An 18306-nucleotide genomic window follows, 5' to 3' on the forward strand; every position below is an offset into this window, starting at 1 on the left:
ATTATGTGTGTTCTTTTTTCTTTTTCAGGCTCAACTTTGAAAGGGAGAATCTGTTTCTTTGTTGTCTGCAGGAGCGGGAGTGTTGAGCTAGGGGTGAGTGGCAGATGGAGAGGGAGGTAAGGTTAGCAGCCTGGCACCAGGCACTCCCCTGCTCACTTTTCTCCAAGATGCCACTTGGATGGACCTGGTGTCAAGCTTCCAGATGTGTGCCCCAACGTAGCTTGAGAACAAATGTAAAAAATAGACCTCCAGGGTAGTGGGGACCTAGCCTGAGTGGGCATACCATAAGCTCACAGCCAAAGGGCTCAGATTTCAAAATTCAAGTCTTACTTTTTGTATTCTACCAGCTTTCTGTTCTTGTTTCGAAACAGATTTTAATCTTAATTAATAGATTAATCTTAATTAAAATAGATTTAATCTTAATTAATAGATTAATTTGTATTAATCTTTAATAAAGTTTTTCTCTTTAATTGCCAGTAAAATTAAGGCACCCAGGAGAGGTACAGTGTTTGTCCCTGTGTTTCATACCTCTGTGAGGTCGAGGTGGAGTGGAATTCTCAGGAACACACCTATCCTCTAAACAGGACTTAGGAAAACACAGAAGGAGAAACACATTATTGTAGCAGGTCCAAATTATATTCACTAGCTAGATCTCAGTTGTCCATGTGGACGGTGTTTGCAATTCAAAGATGAGGCACTGGTTTTGGTAACTTCAAATGTCCCCTGCCCACGGCTGAAGGTAATGTCACCCATAAACCTCACGTTAGAGAATACTTCCCTCTTTTTCTCATACTCACCTTGTAAAGGTTAAAATAATGAAAAAGTCAACAATGAAAAACTCGAAGATGAAAGGAGACAGAAGAACTTTGGATAATTTACAGCATCCATGAAACCGGAATAATAGACTTGATCAAAAGGGCCATGTGTTCTCTGCCATTTCACACCATCAGTATCTCTTCAAGGACTTAGACCTGTTTTTAGACCTAAACAGTGAGACTATTACGATCAATGTCACTAGTAAAGGTGTGTGTGCATGCGTGCGTGTGTGTGTGTGTGTTGGGGTAGCTGCGTGCATGTGTGTGCGTGTGCACATGCATGTGTTTATGGGCTGAGGTAGTTGCATGCTTGTGTGCATGTGCACGTGCATGTGCATGTTGAGGTAGTTACGTGCATGGGTGTGTACACACACGTGTGTTTGTGCGTTGGGATAGTTGCATGCATGTGTGTGCGTGTACACACGTGTGTGTTTGTGTGTTCGGGGGGGTGAGTTGAGTGGAGGTGGAATGCTAATTTCCTCGATAATATCCCTAACATGCCTAAATGCTTCGCACAGAGCCTGGTACACAACGGAAGGTTAAATGTTAATTCCTTTTCCTACCAGAGCTACCATTCTCTGGCTTCCAGACTAAATCCCACTTGACTTGTTTATCCATATTCTGCTTTTACTTTGTTGCTTCTCTTTAATCTCTTCATCACAGGATTGACAGAGGAACAGAGAAAGCACCAAGATCAAACACATCAAATAGGTAATTTTTGTTTTTCTTTTCTTTCTTTTTTTTTTTTTTTCCCTTGCTCTTCATCACACAAGAACACACAACCCTTAGACGCGAACTGCTCTCCCGGCTAGCAATACATGAGCTGTGCTGTCTATTTCCACCATAACTGGAAGCAATATACCAACGTCTTCAGTTTCTACAGTGACAAGTAAATATTTTAATAATAAATGCCACCAGGTACATTTATTGCAGAATCCTTCAATATTCATGATGTGGTTTTCTCTGTTATCAACTTACAGCATTCTGTCACTTTTATAGCCTGAGTTTTTATCATCTGATGCTATTATCTTTAGCCTACATAGAGAATAAAAAAAGAAGAATCCCAATGCTCATAGAATATAATTTATGAAAGTATATTTTTTGTAGTAGTAATTACAGTAAGAAATATGTGGCTCTATTTTAATTACACGTCAAGTAAACTAATGTACTACTAAGAAAAGCTTATTTGCCATGTTGAGTTCTTTGGGTTAAACTGTTGAATTTAACAACATATTGCTATTTTTACTGTTTCATCCATATTCCATATTACTGACTATCGAACAAAATTAAAAGACAAAGGAAAAAAACGAGGATCCTACAAAATAAAATTGGAATCATTTGTCTCAAATCTTAATAAACACAATTAAATCTAAGTAAGACTGTGAAATTACAACAATTTCACAAGTAGAGGAAAACACATTATCACCTTTGGGAAGAGAGTGAAACACTGCAGAATTTCATTTAAATGTATGCATCTGCTTGTAACTAAATAACAACTGGCTATGTGAGTTAATTTTATGCCACTTTAAACAAAGGTTTGAAAATAGGTGATCTTCCTTCATGGGATTTTGACAGCTAGCTAAAAGCATTTAATCCAGAGTTTCAAAAATTAGTATGCTCACATTAGCATCTTCATCAGATTCGAGCATCAAATCTAGCGTCCTCGGAGCAAGTATGTAACAGCTCTGATTCTCACAAAATTCAATCGACATTCAGTAAATGAGATAAACCAATTTTCATCACCTCTTCAAACTGAAAATCCATAAAAGGGACCTTCACAAACTTTATAGCTTTAAGCTTCATTCTAAAGAAAATAACATAATTTATTCAACTGTACTAAGAAACATATTTATTCTCATTGCTTTTTAAAGAGACAGCTGCCTACATCGCCTGTGATGACAACAAAATATGCCTATTAAAAAGCCCCCAATACTTTGGCCAAAACTATATTTACCTTCTTTAATTACGCAGCAACTCACTAAGAGGCCACGTATGCATTAAACACATTAGACTCAATCCTATTTTCTCAAGAGAATCTTGGGTTTGTTTTTGCTGCATTCTTGACTTTCCTTAGTAGTCACAGCTCAGCGCTTATGAAACAACCTTCACAACTGACACCTAATATACACGAGGAAAGCCTGAAGACATTTTCCTCTGTGCCCTTCACCATCCATACCCGTGTTTGGGCAAAAGGCTCCCTGGAGGTCAGGGGGCAGCCACCAAGCCCTACACCTAAAGGCCCTTGGGGGAAGCAGTAGGATAAGCACACAGCTAAAGAAGCTGGAAGAAGTTTTAAGCATTCTGAGATAATACGGATGTCAGAGATTATAAGAACTCAATATATCTGGCTTTGTTAGTAAGACTATTTCCTCTGTCTGTGAATTACACAGATTAAAAATGGCCGACACACATGAAAGTGAAAGATCTTAAGGTTAAAGGAGCTGAGGAATTCTCAGAAATGATGACAAGCCGCTGGGCAGCTTTGCTTGCGTTAACCCAGTGTATCACTGGATGTTCCTCAGTTTTATCCATTTGCAAGGGCTTCAAAGGTCTTGGGAGAATGTACCTTATCAGAAATGAAGGTATTTTTTAAAATGCATGGACACACGTACACATAAAATGGCTTTTTCTTCAAATTATTCTTAAATAAATCACATGTATCTAGCCTGCATTTTTGGAAGAGTAGTAGTCTTTTTTCAGGGAGTGTATCCAACACTAGAAAACATAAAATAGCACAGGGAAAAATAGTTTTTAAATTACAAAGCTAACATACATTGACCGTGTCGTAAGATGCACCTAAGTAAGTACTATTTCACTGGCTCAGTGTTATTCTCCTTACTTCCCTCCAGGTTCTATTCTCTGTCCAAACCAAAGCTGTAATCATCTCAGAAGCGCTCCTTTGGTAACTTCTTGGCCAAAGCCCAGCCCTGCCACAGCCATCCACGAAGGCAGGAACTTCCTGGAATCTAAGGTTGATTTCTCCCGGCAGGGACTACTCCATCACAACAAAATGCCTCAGTGCCTCTGGCCAGGTCCTCACATCTCCACCACAAAGGCCTCAGTTTGTTTCTGGCTTCCAGTCCGGCCCCCCGATAGTGTACCCTCAACACCACTGCTGAAGTGGGCTTTCCATCATACAATCTGGCATGGTCTTGTTCCAACTTCAAATTCTTTATAATATATTATCATGGCTTCCATGTTCCCCATATGAGGTCTTCCACCAGGCTCCCTGGTGTTCCCATGAAATTGTCTATGTCTCTATCATTAACCATCACACAGCCCAAAGATCTTGACTTACTTGCCTCCATAACTAAGCTACCTTGAAAAAACAAAACAAAAAACCTGTAAATTATTTGAAACCATGAGTCACATAACTAAAAAATGCTTTTAACAAATAATTACACAGCCCTCATTATGGGCTAGGCACTGTTGTAAGTACATACTTGGTCCATTTCATACTCCTAAGAAACCTTATGAGAAAAGCTGTATTAGCTCCACATCACAGAGGACAGAATTCAAGTATAACCTGACTTTATTATTTTTTAAAGATCTTATCTTAAGTAATCTGTACACCCAATGGGAGGTTCAAACTCATGACCCTGAGATCAAGAGTGGCAGGCTTTACTGACTGAGCCAGCCAAATGTCTCTTCAAGTACAACCTGACTTTATATTCCAAGATCCTAGTAGGTACTTGGCACAGGAAAGGGGTGAAGTAAATGAGTGATTTACGTTCTCTGCTGTACCCCAGCAGAAAAGCAAAGCCTCTGTTATGTGGATGTCTACACTTTTAAGGTGGACGCCATCTCCCCAAGTCCCGATTTTTCCACCCAATTAGGAATAAAGGTAACCTCCCTTACCATGTACACCTCTACAGAGGACAGAATAGATCCTGCCCATCCTTGAGGCTCAAAGTAAAGTTACATTTTACTGTTTTTCCATCAAAAATCCACCTTGTGTATTATGATCCCAACCCCGTTTGCTGGTGGACTACAGTTAAGTACTTGGTTTTCTTCTAGAGGAAACCTTCTGAAATTATAAAACCAATTTGTGTATTAACATACTTAGTTTCGAAACAAACACGCCTGTACAATGCGCTCCACTACATCTGACGCTTCGAAGAACCCCGCTCATTTGTACTAATGACTGCAATCCAGGGTGTGTTGCTTAATTTTGTGGATTAATGAGTAAGCAATCAAACGTGATTTTAAGTCATGAATATAACAAACATACTATTCATTTATTTTGACAAGTATTTGAATTTATGAGACTTGGCTACAAATAGAACAGTCTATTTGGTAAAGAAAAAAAAAAAAAAAGAAAGAAACCTTTCTGCTCTTAAGACAACTCAACAACTCAACAGCTCTCAGATAATAAACCTCTGCAGGGAAAGATGACAAAGCCACCACCTTCTCAAGACAGATAAAGAATTGACAGGTCAATAGAAACAGCAATGAGATCTTACTAGATCATGAGAGTTTCAAAGAGAGAATGTCTGTTGCATGCACTTGAACATATGCCCTTCCTTCGGGGACTGCAAACCACAGAGAGCCTTCTAGCGAAAATAGGGCGGTGTTGGCCTGAGGCAGGTGTCCCTTCGACTGTCACCCTGGTGACCTAAAACACAAGTTCTGACAGCTTCACATGTCCCTGAGGTGGCCTCACCCTCTGGGCCTGAGATCCCACAAGGCCAAGCAAAGTGATGAGTGGGACAACAAATACGAGGAAGTTTTCAACTCCCTGCAAATTAGCGGGTGATTAATTGGTACTACATTTCATCAGACTCGTGAGGGAACTGACTCCTTGGCAAATTGGCCTGAGCACCGGCTGATTGACCTTAGGACAGGTCCAATGATGTTCCACTTTCTCCCACATTTTGTGACAGCTGATCCACTGGTGGAGACCACGCAAAGGTCAGTGTGCAGCCTGATTGAGAGCTGAGGAGGCCATGCTCTTAAATATTCCATTTAGATTCAGATCTTCCTTGTCATGGTGACAAGGCTTTGAAGCCGATATTTTAAAAAATTAACACTACAGTTGCAGGTGGGTTTAGCTGCTGAACTCCTTTCCTCTGAGTGGTAGAGTTAACCTTTTCCTTTAGCTTCTAATTGCTCTGTATCTCCTTAACTAGTGATAATGTGGCTAACCCTGCTGGGATGGGTGTTGACTTTGGAGCATCTAAATGTCAAGATTTGTAATTATGATTGTGGGTGTATTAAACTCACATCGAATGATGCCTCGCTAATTGGGGCCTGAAGACAAGAAGCCTGGGGTCCTTGGTCCTTGCTCCCTGCTCAGTCACAGGAAGTGTGTTACCTCCTCTGGAAGTACTTGCATTTTAGGTCTTATCTCTAACTGTAGAAAGATGGTCTTTGAGAGTCCTCTGCAAATTTGGCTACTTCACACAAAAGGCCTTCTTCCTAAAGCATCTAAACTATCTTTTGTAGGCATAAAAATTATGATTTATTTCTAAATCAAGAAATGAAATACATTGAATATACTTAGAGCATAAATGAATAAATAAATAAATAAACACAAGTTTTGAAATTAGCAACCCAAAAATCCAGGTTGCTAACACCATCGGCAAGCTTGGGTTTCAAAAGCCAGTCTTTGCACTAAAACTCTCAAACCCAGCGGCCACTTTTGTACCTTGCTACTGTAGGCTTTCATGCTTTTCAGGTAAAAAAATGTGGAGGCAGGAATATATAGGGATCGTCATCTCCCCCAGTTCTCTCTGGCACATTGTATATGTGGTGTGTGTGGGGGGGTGTGGGACAGGGAGAGAAAACTTCCAACTTCAAAAGGTTGCCATTAGAGAGACTTCTGAAAACATGCAGTAGAAAAGAAAATTCCCGTTACAATGTTGGGTGTTTGGGGTCCAATCTTCTCTTCTATGGATCTACCCACGTATCTCAACGTTACTGGAACCATACTGCATAACGCATGAGTTTCTGATATTTTCACTTAAGATTTTCTTGTGTGCAATTTTCTCTAATTTTAATTGGCAGAAATGAAGAAAACTCATGACGGAATAATAGTTCATAACATAATTAGTCGTATCATAAATGATGTCGCCATTCTGCCATTTGTGAGACATGAAAACGAAGGTCATGTGTGTAAAGCAGTACCATTCTTTCAATCATTGCTAATTTTGCAGACCATATTATATTCCCTTTTTAAAGGTAAATTATTTGATTGCTAGTGATATTGATAATAATTCCATAAACAATTTTTATTTCTTCAGTGCATGGTCTGTTCATACCCTTTACCTTTCTCTTCCATTTTGCTTTTGGTGTTTCTTACCAGTATGTATAAGCTCTTTTAATTTTGAGTATGTTGTCTTTTTTATCTTTGCAAAATGCTTGACAGTTTACCCCTCATTTTTGTTTATGATGTAAAATTTTTCATTACATGGTATTCCATTCATTTAAGACCCTCTATTAAATCTTCAAAGGTCCCTTATAAATAGGTACTCACCTGGAACCAGTAATACTTTATGATGGGCAAGCAGTAAAACAATGTTGGTTTCATTTAATTTACTACTTCGATAGACCCATAAGACAGAGCAGGTGGGAAATATTTTGACTGATAGGCATTTGGTTTTTAAATCACACATTCATATTCTAAACAAATACAGATGAATACACCTATTTCAATAAAGCAATCACAAATAAAATTTTAATATTTCACTGATTTCATAATCTAAATATCTAGCTCATTATTTTCTGCAAATTTTTATGCTGAAATTCCACAGTCAATTCCTTATTAAAATGGAAAAAAATATGTTCCTACAATTTGTTTCAAAGTGCTCAAAGACTTTAAGATTCCCTCATTTTTTTTTTTTGTCCCCCAGATAAGACCAACTTTTAGTGTTATTTTTTAATGTTTCTTCTATGTCCCCTACTATCCTATCATCAATCATGTCTGTTCTTTCCTATAAACTCTCCTGGCTCCTTGTATTGCCAAGAATTAAAAACTCAAGAAAGGGCCTAACTACTGGGAATGATGGGTAAAAACTCTATGTGTGTCCTTAACTCTCAACTAAGTCTTTTCATTTATTTAACAGCATGGTTCCCGGCCAACCTACTGTCACAATGACTGCTAGGTTTCTACCCACATTCCTCTATCTCACCAAAATGATTCCGCTTATGTTCTATCCTCCTACATGCTCTGCTAGTTAATCACACTTTCATGTAAATCTCAGAGTTATGGACATTGATTTCATCCACAACATGTAAATAACATATCTTCCAGAGAGCTAATCTAGGAAATAAAAATGGTCTGTTTATAAGTACATAAAATCAACTCAAAGAAATACACCCAGGGCAATATTTAAGTCACTATAAAACAAGCAAAAGAAGTGGTATGTCAATAAGCCAGTAACGAAAGTCAGGAAAATGGCATCAGAGATGAACATGCTAGCAGCGCCATTTTAAGTTTTATCCAGTTGAAGAGACCTACTGCATTAAGAAACAAATCTGAAGCCCCATCAACAGGATTATATGCTTACTGTGAAAAGGGGGACCTATGGGGATTATAGTGTAGTATCATTAAACTCATTAATCTACGACTAGGTACACAACTTCTGAGGCCCAGTGCAAAAACTGTAGAGCCCTTATTCAAAAATTAAGAATTGCAAGATGGTGACAGCAGAGTATTGAACCAAACACGGAGCCCTGATGAACATGGGATCCCGGAGCAACTGTACAAGTCACGTGCCCATGAGGCTGGCCCTGCCAGAATCATGTGACTTCCTGAACTTATTCTGGTCTCATGTTCCCAATGGGATGGAGACTTGACTCCCCACATCAATTTCTCAACAGGGAAAAGATACGTTGGCTAGCAGATATTCAATATCTAGTCCCCTTGGCAGATGTTCTACATCTGCTTATAGTTCTGGTGAACTTTATAAGCTGGAATCAGAATCCTTGAGGCAAATCAATCCACAGAAGTGAGAAGGCACAGTCTGTGGAACTACAGTGCTTGAACCCAAAACCTAGTTTCACGTACTGGTAAGATCTCTTTTGTGAATTCCCTAATCTTTGAGGACCTCTCCCATTTGAACATTAACCTCATATATGTTCACTGAAACCAGTACTGGCTTAGAAGATAGCTTAAATAAAAGAAAAGTGTTTTTTTTTTTTTCCTACTGAAATGCAAAAGAATGCTGCAATGATGTAATACCACAAATATTGCTATGATGGTAATCATATTACAACATATAAATGTGTCAAAGTAACACATTGTATACCTTAAATTTATACAGTTTTACATGTCAAATTTATTCAATACAAATAAGTAATGCAAAATAATTGCAGAACAGGTTATTTTCCCTTGATTCTTAGTTGTCTCTGTTTCCATCCAAGGCCTCACAAGGCCTTCCACAAGTGGCCTGAGACCCAAACCAGCCTCAGGTCTCTCCATTCATTCACTTACCTGTGCTCTTCACTGCCTCCCGCCTCAACCAATACCACACTGAACTTCCCCATCCACAGTCAGTCTTCGCTATCCTAGAATCCCAGGTAGTAGTGAACCTAGTACCAGGTTCTCTGGCACCAGACAGAGTTCAAATTGGCCTCAAACCATTTCTCTAAACATAGGGAAGTTACTTAGGGTCTCTAAGACTTAATCGTTTTCTTCATCTATATAATAAATAGAAGAAGAACAGCGAAAATTTACTGAGCACTTGCCATGTTTAAGCACATAATATCAGACTGTATTATCTCATTTCTTTCTCATACCACTCCTAGAGGTAGTAGCCATTAATATCTCCAAAACTGGAGGCACTGAGAGGTTAGATGGTTTACATGGCCTATAATTGGATGATTAAATGATAAAACCAGAATTAGAAGCCAAATTTCAATAACTCCTCATTATTCTGAGCCTTCCTCTTTAGTTGTATTATATTAGATAAAACTTAAGAGTGTCTAACCACAAAAAAGGTGCTCCTTTAATGCTAACCCATTGCTACTATAATTATCATCATCATTATTATCGATTAAAAGTCTTATTCATCCTTTAAGACCCAACTCAATTTGTATCCTGAATAATAACTAGTATCAAGAGATTATGTTTAATGTAAGAATATACCCTAGTATTCTTTATTTAGAAATGCAAATAGTCAGTTTAAAGAGACCAAGTAACTCAACCCAGGAGATTACTGGACTGAATATTTGACTCAGAAGACCGATATGATTTGCAATACTTGAATAGACTAACATCCAAAAAAATGTAGACATTTTCAACAATACATATTTATACACACAAACACACACATATTTACAGTCGCTAAATAAAAAGATATATAATGTTATTAGAAGGTATTTAACCATGTCAGGTGATAAGCACGAAAAGAAAAATTAAAAGAAAAACTGGCTGATGGGGAGGGGGAAGACACTAGAGCATAACATCTATCTGACATTTTGTACCTAGTTTCTACTCATGAGGTTTGTTTTTTGTTTTTTTTTTAATGAGGTATTGATATTAGGAATAGGAGAAGTAATTCCCATTTCTATAGAAATGTAACATAGGCTGTTAATAAAACACAACTCTAAATATAAACCACTATCAAAAATTGCATTTCATAATAGCATCTTTGGATTAAATGGGAGTGAAGGTGATTGCCTTTCACACAGGTTTCATGACTGGAAATATCGAGCAGCGTTTTTTCAGAAACTACTCTAGAAATCCTGTACAGTTAATCAAGTTTAGCTTAGAAAGTCCCCATTCTTATAATTTATTTTGTTTTTATAGAAGAAAAAAAAAAACTTGGAAAAGCTCCTGTGAGATGTGGAAAAATACCAAGATCTGTCAAGGATAAACATGTTCTCTTCCCAAAGCCCTCGAAGTCCATGAAAATGGTTTCTAATAATGAATCACCAAAAGAAAAAGGCTTGTTTTTATTGGACTAAAATTAATAATTTCTATGAAACAAGAGGACAAATGGAAGAGTGGATGTAGGAACCCGATGGAGAATGCCTGACATGCACTTATAAAACCCCAGCAGGAGCACCTGGGTGGCTCAGTGGGTTAAAGCCTCTCTGCCTCCGGCTCAGGTCATGATCCCAGGGTCCTGGGATTGAGCCCCGAATCCGGCTGTCTGCTCAGCAGGGAGCCTGCTTCCCTTCCTCTTTCTGCCTGCTTCTCTGCTATTTGTGATCTCTGTCAAATAAATAAATAAAAATTTAAAAAAAAAGAAAGAAAGAAAACCCCATCAGGTGAACACTGGAGTACTGGTGAAGGGTTTGCTGAAGCAACATGACTTTTTAAAAAAATATATATATATATATTTTTAATGTTCATGTTCACTCTCCCTGCTGGGGAATAATTGTTTTAAATGTGTTCATAACTGGGAGCTTTTTGGCAAAGGTGAACCCATTTATCTAGTCAGATCCAAACGGAAGTCTAAAGTAAGTGAGCACGATGTAACATGCAAATTCTTCTCAACTAATGTAGCTAAACGTGACAAATGTGAGTCAAATATCACACATCTTTAACTGTCTTGCTTCTAACTTAAAAGGGGAAAACATCATTTATTTGTGGCTGCCAAATACTATATTCTCACTAATTTAATAAGCAGGCACCATTTTCTCTACCTCTGAAAATTTATGTTGGTCTTTGGACGGGTTCAGCTGCCTTTTTAAATCTAGTGGTCTGTGACCATAGAGGGTTTTAGCCAAAGGAAAAATGACTCCATAAATCCACAGAGGCTGTCTTGCTTTAAATTATAGTTTGAAGGCTTCAAGACTATATGAAAAGACTAAGCAAGAAAAATCAACGCACACCAACACATATGTATTGAAAGTTATCCTACTTTAAAATAGAAAGCATTCCCTAAGCTTTAGAAAGCATATACACATACAATAAGATGCAGATTTGGCAACACCTGTAGAGACTTGCTACCTAATTATCCAGAAATTTGAAGGAAAAAAAAAAAGAAATTTGGCCATGCTACATCATGAATCACACTAGTATAAACAGTTTTTTGATTCAAAAATATGATTAGGGTATTTTTGCTCTTGATATTTCAGACAACAGCAGAGTTAATCAGTATGATGTCACTGGAAAGCAGGTTATATTGCTTCAGGGGATGGTGTGTCACTTTTCTTTAGAATGCACATTAGACCTCTTTCTATCAGCAAAGGCTATTTTGTAACTTCTCAAACTTAAATGGCAGTTGAAATGCATGGAAAGAGTCTTGAGATTATAAGATTAGCCATATATTCTAATAAAATAGTTGTAGAAAAAGTAAGTCAATTTCTAAAATCCTAGAGCAAGTTAATGAGGGAAAGAATTTAGCCAACGTCTAACTTTAACTGGCAGCATTAAAACAAACAAACAAACAAACAAACAAAAAACTGTATGCAGCTGTGTAAAGCAGGTAATAAGTTCTCCTTTGCATCAGGTTTCCCATCATTCTGGACTAGCATATGCTCAACACACTTATTTACTTATTTGCCTAGCTCCTAAAATGATTTGAGATCTTTACTCTATGACCGACTAGAATATATAGGGTTCTTTCCACCCTATACTACTTCTTTGATTAAAATGCAACTAATATATGAGACTACACTTCAGTCTTCTTACAAAGACTATATTCATGATCATTTGCAAAATAATCAATGCTCATTATACACAGAATTCCTTCCTTAAGTCAACTTGCTGACATCCTTGGAAAAGTATATATGCAGAACATGCCTCTGTGATGATTAATTTTATGAGTCAGCTTGACAGGGCCACGGAGTGCCCAGATGCTTGGTTAAATATTATTCCTGTTTGTGTCTATGAGGGCATTCCTGGATGAGAGTAACATTAAAATCAACAGATTAAGTAAAGCAGATTGTCCTCCCAGATGTGGGGGGGCCTCATTCAATCTGTTGAAGTCCTGAATAGAATAAAAAGAGTAAGAAAGAAGTCCCAATTTCCTGTCTGTCTGGGCTGGGACACGGGTCTTCCCTGACCTTCAGACGCAGACCGAAACATCGGCCCTCTTCAGGTCTCAAGACTGCCAGCTTTCAGACAAGAATTTACACCACTGATTCTCTGTTCTCAAGCATTCAAACATGAACTGGAACCACACTGGCTCACCTACACCTACAGTTTTCTGTTCAGCCTCCATAATTGTGTAAACCAATTCCTTATTAAATAAAAGTTTCACATTTATTGTATATAGGTACATACACACAAACATACACACAGCTATTGGTTTTCTTCTGGAAAACCCTAACACAGCCTCTTCACTCAGAGGTCAAGCAACTGACAAAATCAATGCTTTAGAACAGTCTCAGACCCATAAGCAAAAATGTCTTCTCAGTGTTCCTTACAATTATGTGCATCTTTTAAGATGATCAATTATGGAATTTCCATGCTAAAGCTTAGGGGAAAAAAAAAAAACTGGAAGAAATGGAAGACTTCCCAGATTTGAAAGAGGGAAAGCAAGGCTAAAATGAAATACAGCAATGCTCAGAAGGAGAGGTAGCAGTGCCATGTTCATGGTCACCTTCACCGTGCCTCAATGAGTGAGGACAGGTGAAGGTTCAAGAGCCTGGGATAGGCATCTTGGGGAAGTCCTTTCTACCCCTACAACCAAGAAACACTTCTTGAGTAACTTTGACAGGCCAGACCCTGTGTTACAAACTGAGGATATAGCTCCCCATCTCAAGAACCTATCAATTCAACAGTAGGAAGGGTAGATGAACTTGAAAATCAGTATGAACAAGGTGGCATATGATGAAATGGCCAGATGAGTAGACGGCCATGTCAGGAAGAGAGGAAAAGGTTCATTTCACGCATCTTTGCAGGGAAGCTGTTCAAGAAGCTACGGAGGGGAGATGACATTTAAGCTGGGCCTTAATCAGCATGATTTCATAGGACTGCAGGATCAGGAAGCCCTTCAAAGCATAAGGAACAACACACACAGTGGGGCGGGATTGGAAATTACAAATTCTTTGCAAAATGCCAACCAACTAGTTTGATGTGTCTGGAGTGGAGGCTAGACTGAAAGGCTAGAGAGAGAAAATGAAGGACCTCGAATACCATGTCCACAGGTGTGTTTCCTAAAATCTGTACTACGTTTTACAGCTTATAATGCGTGCTTATGCTTCTTAGAGCTTCAGTCCTAACAACACGATGAAGAAGGCCACCTTAAATCATTTTCATAATACGACTAGATGTAAACAGATAAAGGGGCACATTGTGTACAAATCTTCATTGCCCCTAGCCTAGTGCATTCCCACTGAAAGATTAAAATACATAGTTTGGATACTCGAAATTTAATAAGTTGCCTGACATGCAACTGAAGACTTCCTCTACAGGGACTGCGGGCATGAGTTAGAGGAAGTCTGTGTGGGTGGGTGTGGAGGACAAAGGAGTGAAGACAGGTAGGCAGTTTTAATTAATGATGGCAGCTACAATTACAACATCACTCCATCAGCAACCGAGAAAGCAGACCTTTTCAAGATACAGCTTTTCTTTTCTTTTTTTTTTTTTTTAAGACTTTATTTATTTATTTGAAAGAGAGAAAGCGAGATCAGGAACATAAGTAGGGGGAGTGGGAGAGGGAGAAGTGCAGGCATCCCCCTGAGCAGGGAGCCTGGTGTGGGCTCAATCCCAGGACCCTGGGATCATGACCTGAGCAGAAGGCGGGCGTTAAATGACTAAGCCACCCAGGTGCCCCTAAAATAAAAGTTTTTCTAAGTTTAGAAAGTTTACTATAGTTTTTAATTGAAAAATAACTGATTATGAAATATCAGCATTAAACAGCTGGATTATACAAATATAAAATAACAGAATCACTGATTATATAATAGCTCGATTACCCGGCACTCTGCCTTGCCCACCTGCCTGAGGATCAGTGGGCTAAACGGAAAAGTCCTCCTCCAGAAAGTGGGTTTCACAAAGGGTTGGAGATGGTGGTGGCAGCTTTCATGCTTGTCAGAAGCCAGCAAGGGGAAGCTGGCAGCTTGACGGATTGCTATTTATGGAAGGGTGCATCTCCTCACCCTCTCAGGTAGCCGGGAGAGAGCGGGGACAGGAGCCACTGACAGGAGGCCCCCAAGAGTCACATCCTCCCTCCCCTCCACAGTGTAGCTCTCTCTGTGCCTTCAGAGGGCTCCCCAGAGCTACCAGCCACAGGAGGGGCCTCAGGGGACCATTTTAAAAAGGCAACCTGCTTTCTCCTTTCCCCCACGTACAAGGCTATCTTTTTTAAAAATGGGTGGCTTCACTTTGCCTGTTTAATGTCTTTCATTCTGAATTCATGGAAACTCTTCCTTGCATTCTTTCTGCTGTGTTCAGATCATCTTCTATTTTTTTTTTTAATCTTGTCTTATATAGCATTTGCCTTGTTCCTAGCTTCGTTCCTTTAGTTGATAAAATGCTGAACATCTAACCTTTTCTAGTTTTGCTAGTTTGTTTTTTGGTTTTTTTGCTAGCCTTATTTTTAAAGTTCTCTTTAATATTTTACTTTTCAGCTTTATTTTCTTGGTTTTCCCTCTGAAATCTTAATTTCTGACATTTACATTTAATTTTCTCACTTCGGCAATCGTGATTTACCAATGGCAGACAGGAAGGGCAGTGCAGTGATGGCCACAGGGAGAGCAGTGTTCTCACAGACAAGATGGATTTAACTCCTTAGATGCCACAAACAGTCTCTTGCTCGCTTTATTTGGTACCTCCAACGCCTCTATTCATGTGGAGTCTAGTAAAACAAATTCCAAGCTGGGTAACCTAAGGAATTTTACCACTTGCCTTCTCATGCCACACACTACTTCCCTCCGTTACGAGCAATCTGCAGAATCCGTAAACACTGGGCAAGGGGTAATACTAGACCAGAGGGTCTCCCTGGGGAAAGGGCACTAAATCAGCTCCCTAGGTTTACTTTCGTACTACTGAGGGTTCCATAGGAAGAAGGTGCAATAAAGGGCTTATGGTGGGATCTTGCCAACCTGCTTCTAACCTGTAAGCTTCCCCTCACAGGTGACAGGAAGATCCATTTGGCCCATAGGGTCTTTCAAGTCACCTTCCTTTTACAAGAGAAAATGTCTGGGTTTGAGAAAAGCGGAGAGAAGCCATTTGGAACCATGATCATCTACAAACAAAAGTGTTCATTAAAGGAGAGAGAGAGAAAGAGAGAGAGAAGAAGTGAAGGATAATTTCTAAGAGATGTATTTACACAATTTTTTCTTCAAGATATAAACTTAGATTTCAAAGAAGTCAAAAATCACTGTATAAAATTAAGTTTGTATATTTTCAATGTGTTTCAAATATTTGTGCGCCTTAGAAAACTGACCACACAGAAGATCACTTCCATTAGCACTCACTGGTGACTGGCACAATGTTTGCTCTACCACTCGTCCAAGTTTTGTTTTCAGGGTTTGTTTTTTTAATATTACCCCTTGAAAAAAAAATTAAAGCTTTGTTAAGATGTCCGAGTCTGTTAAAAGAAAAGAGGATTTTTTTCTCCCATTCTGCTCCTCTCTTGGGAACAACTTCAATAAAATTCAGAATTCAGAAATGTTTCAAATGTTCTCAAAAAGGCTTGTGATCCCTCAGAGTCCCATCAATAAATCAGTTCACAGAATCTGGTAAGGTTTATTTATCTGACTGGAACTAAGGAATTTGTACTAAATCACTACATTTTTTGAAATATTGGTTCTCAAATGAAATACCAAAACAGAGAGCGAAAGAAAAAAATATTTTGACCTGACATCTTAATGCAGCGTTACTATATAAACAGGGAAAGTAAAAGTTACATTTCCAGAGCCAGTCAATTTTAACTGCAACCAGTAACCAAAAAAATCATTTAGTCCTAGTTAGTCATGCTAGCCATTGGTTTGTAACACATATCCTGCCTAGTTTATTACATATTATAAAAGACTGATTTACATATTGAAAAATCCAACTTAGTTCAGTTGCATCAAGTAACAATTACTGAATAAGTACAACTAAAATTTTGCACATATTTAAATATTACCAGGGATGAAATTTGACAGCAGCATATTCCCTGAATCAAAATTATATAAAACTCAAAAGATATGCATTGGAGACTGACTAAATTCAAGGTACATACTTCTGTGCAGACCAAATATTCCAGTGATTACATTTGACATTTAGAACATGTACAAGGATACAATTTTTTAAAATATATATGTAACTCAGAAAGTTACAATCATGAGAGCTCTAAAAAACCCAATGAAATTCAGTTTATAAGGAAACACAAATTATTTCTTCTCTCTGCTCATCATATACACCATCTAAAAATGTCATCAAAGGGAGAATAAACCAGGAAAATTTCCTTTAAATGGAACCAAAGGTTAAAAGACCCACATTGGAAACCCTGTAGCACTCCAATATTAGAAAGGACTCCAATATTACCTTGAGCAATTTACAATAAGCTTTAATTTACCCATTTAGAAAACCTGATTTCCATAGGAAAGGTACAGCAGCAATAAATCTTATCCTGCGAGGAAGTCTAAGAGGGGAAAACCAAACAAAATTTCATCAGCTCTTCGTGCATTAACTCTTTCAGGTCACCAAAACCATGTTGTTTGACACGTTTTCGGGGCATTAATTATCATCCAAACAGATTACAGTGTTAGAACTTATCAGAACAGAGTGGTCTGATCTATAGTTAGTAATGGAACAAAGCTTTAGAAATATTTTGTGTTCTTTGAAATGTATGATACTGAAGTACTTTTTCATTCATAAATCTTGATGAATTTTACTACTAATTCCTATTAAATAGAACACTGTCTATAGCTTTCAAGGTTATTCTGTAAAACAAGACATCATGGCTAAATTCAGCATATGGAGATAAATACAAAACAAACCCCAAGGTTTGTTAGTGACTGAGACATTGGTTTCTAACTCTTCCATGTTAATTGAATACAACATATGACATAGAACATCTGCTACTCAATCAACTAACTTTGCAATGATTAATTCATTTGTAGCACATCTTTTATAGCTTTCCCACTCTTCCTGGTGCTATAGCTATTTTGACTCTTCACTCCTAATAAATTATAAGCAGCCTGAGGCCAAGGTCACTCTCTTACTAATACTAGTGACCCTGCAAGAGTGAGCCCTACACCTTGAACATAGCAAACACTCCCAGTGGATGCGCTGTCATTACTGGAACATCAACTGGCCATTCTTAGCAGCTCAGACCTCATGTCCCGTTTCCCAGCTATGCTCAAAACCACTGTAACCGCACACACAGCCTTGGAACTGTCCCACCCAGTGATGTCCCTAACCAGTGAACTGCTCCCAAGGCTCTTAAGTAGAACCTTCTAGTAGCAGGACTCCTAGTGGCAGGAGTACCTTCTAACTGGAGTACCTTTCCTTATATATCTTAGAATTGTCCCCATGTAACTTTATTGTAAAGATGTTCATGCCTATGAATGATGGAATCAATTCCAGGCATACAACTCGTAGACACAACAACTGAGTGCAGGGACAGGGACCTCTTACGTTACCTAACTGTACTCTGCATTC

At 38.4% G+C, this 18306-nt stretch overlaps 1 protein-coding gene and 1 long non-coding RNA gene across 3 annotated transcripts in view; one reads left to right on the top strand and one right to left on the bottom strand.

The window, feature by feature from the left end:
* PARD3B (par-3 family cell polarity regulator beta) overlaps positions 1-18306 on the bottom strand; it is a 1038672-nt gene that overhangs the window by 635161 nt on the left and 385205 nt on the right. The gene's annotated exons all lie outside the window — the stretch shown is intronic.
* Positions 5556-16393, top strand: LOC309843486. The gene is made up of 2 exons (XR_014300156.1): positions 5556-5726; positions 15790-16393. It is a non-coding gene; the product is annotated as an uncharacterized lncRNA (long non-coding RNA).

The sequence above is a fragment of the Mustela nivalis genome, assembly GCF_964662115.1.
Source record: "Mustela nivalis genome assembly, chromosome: 11".
NCBI lineage: Eukaryota > Metazoa > Chordata > Mammalia > Carnivora > Mustelidae > Mustela > Mustela nivalis.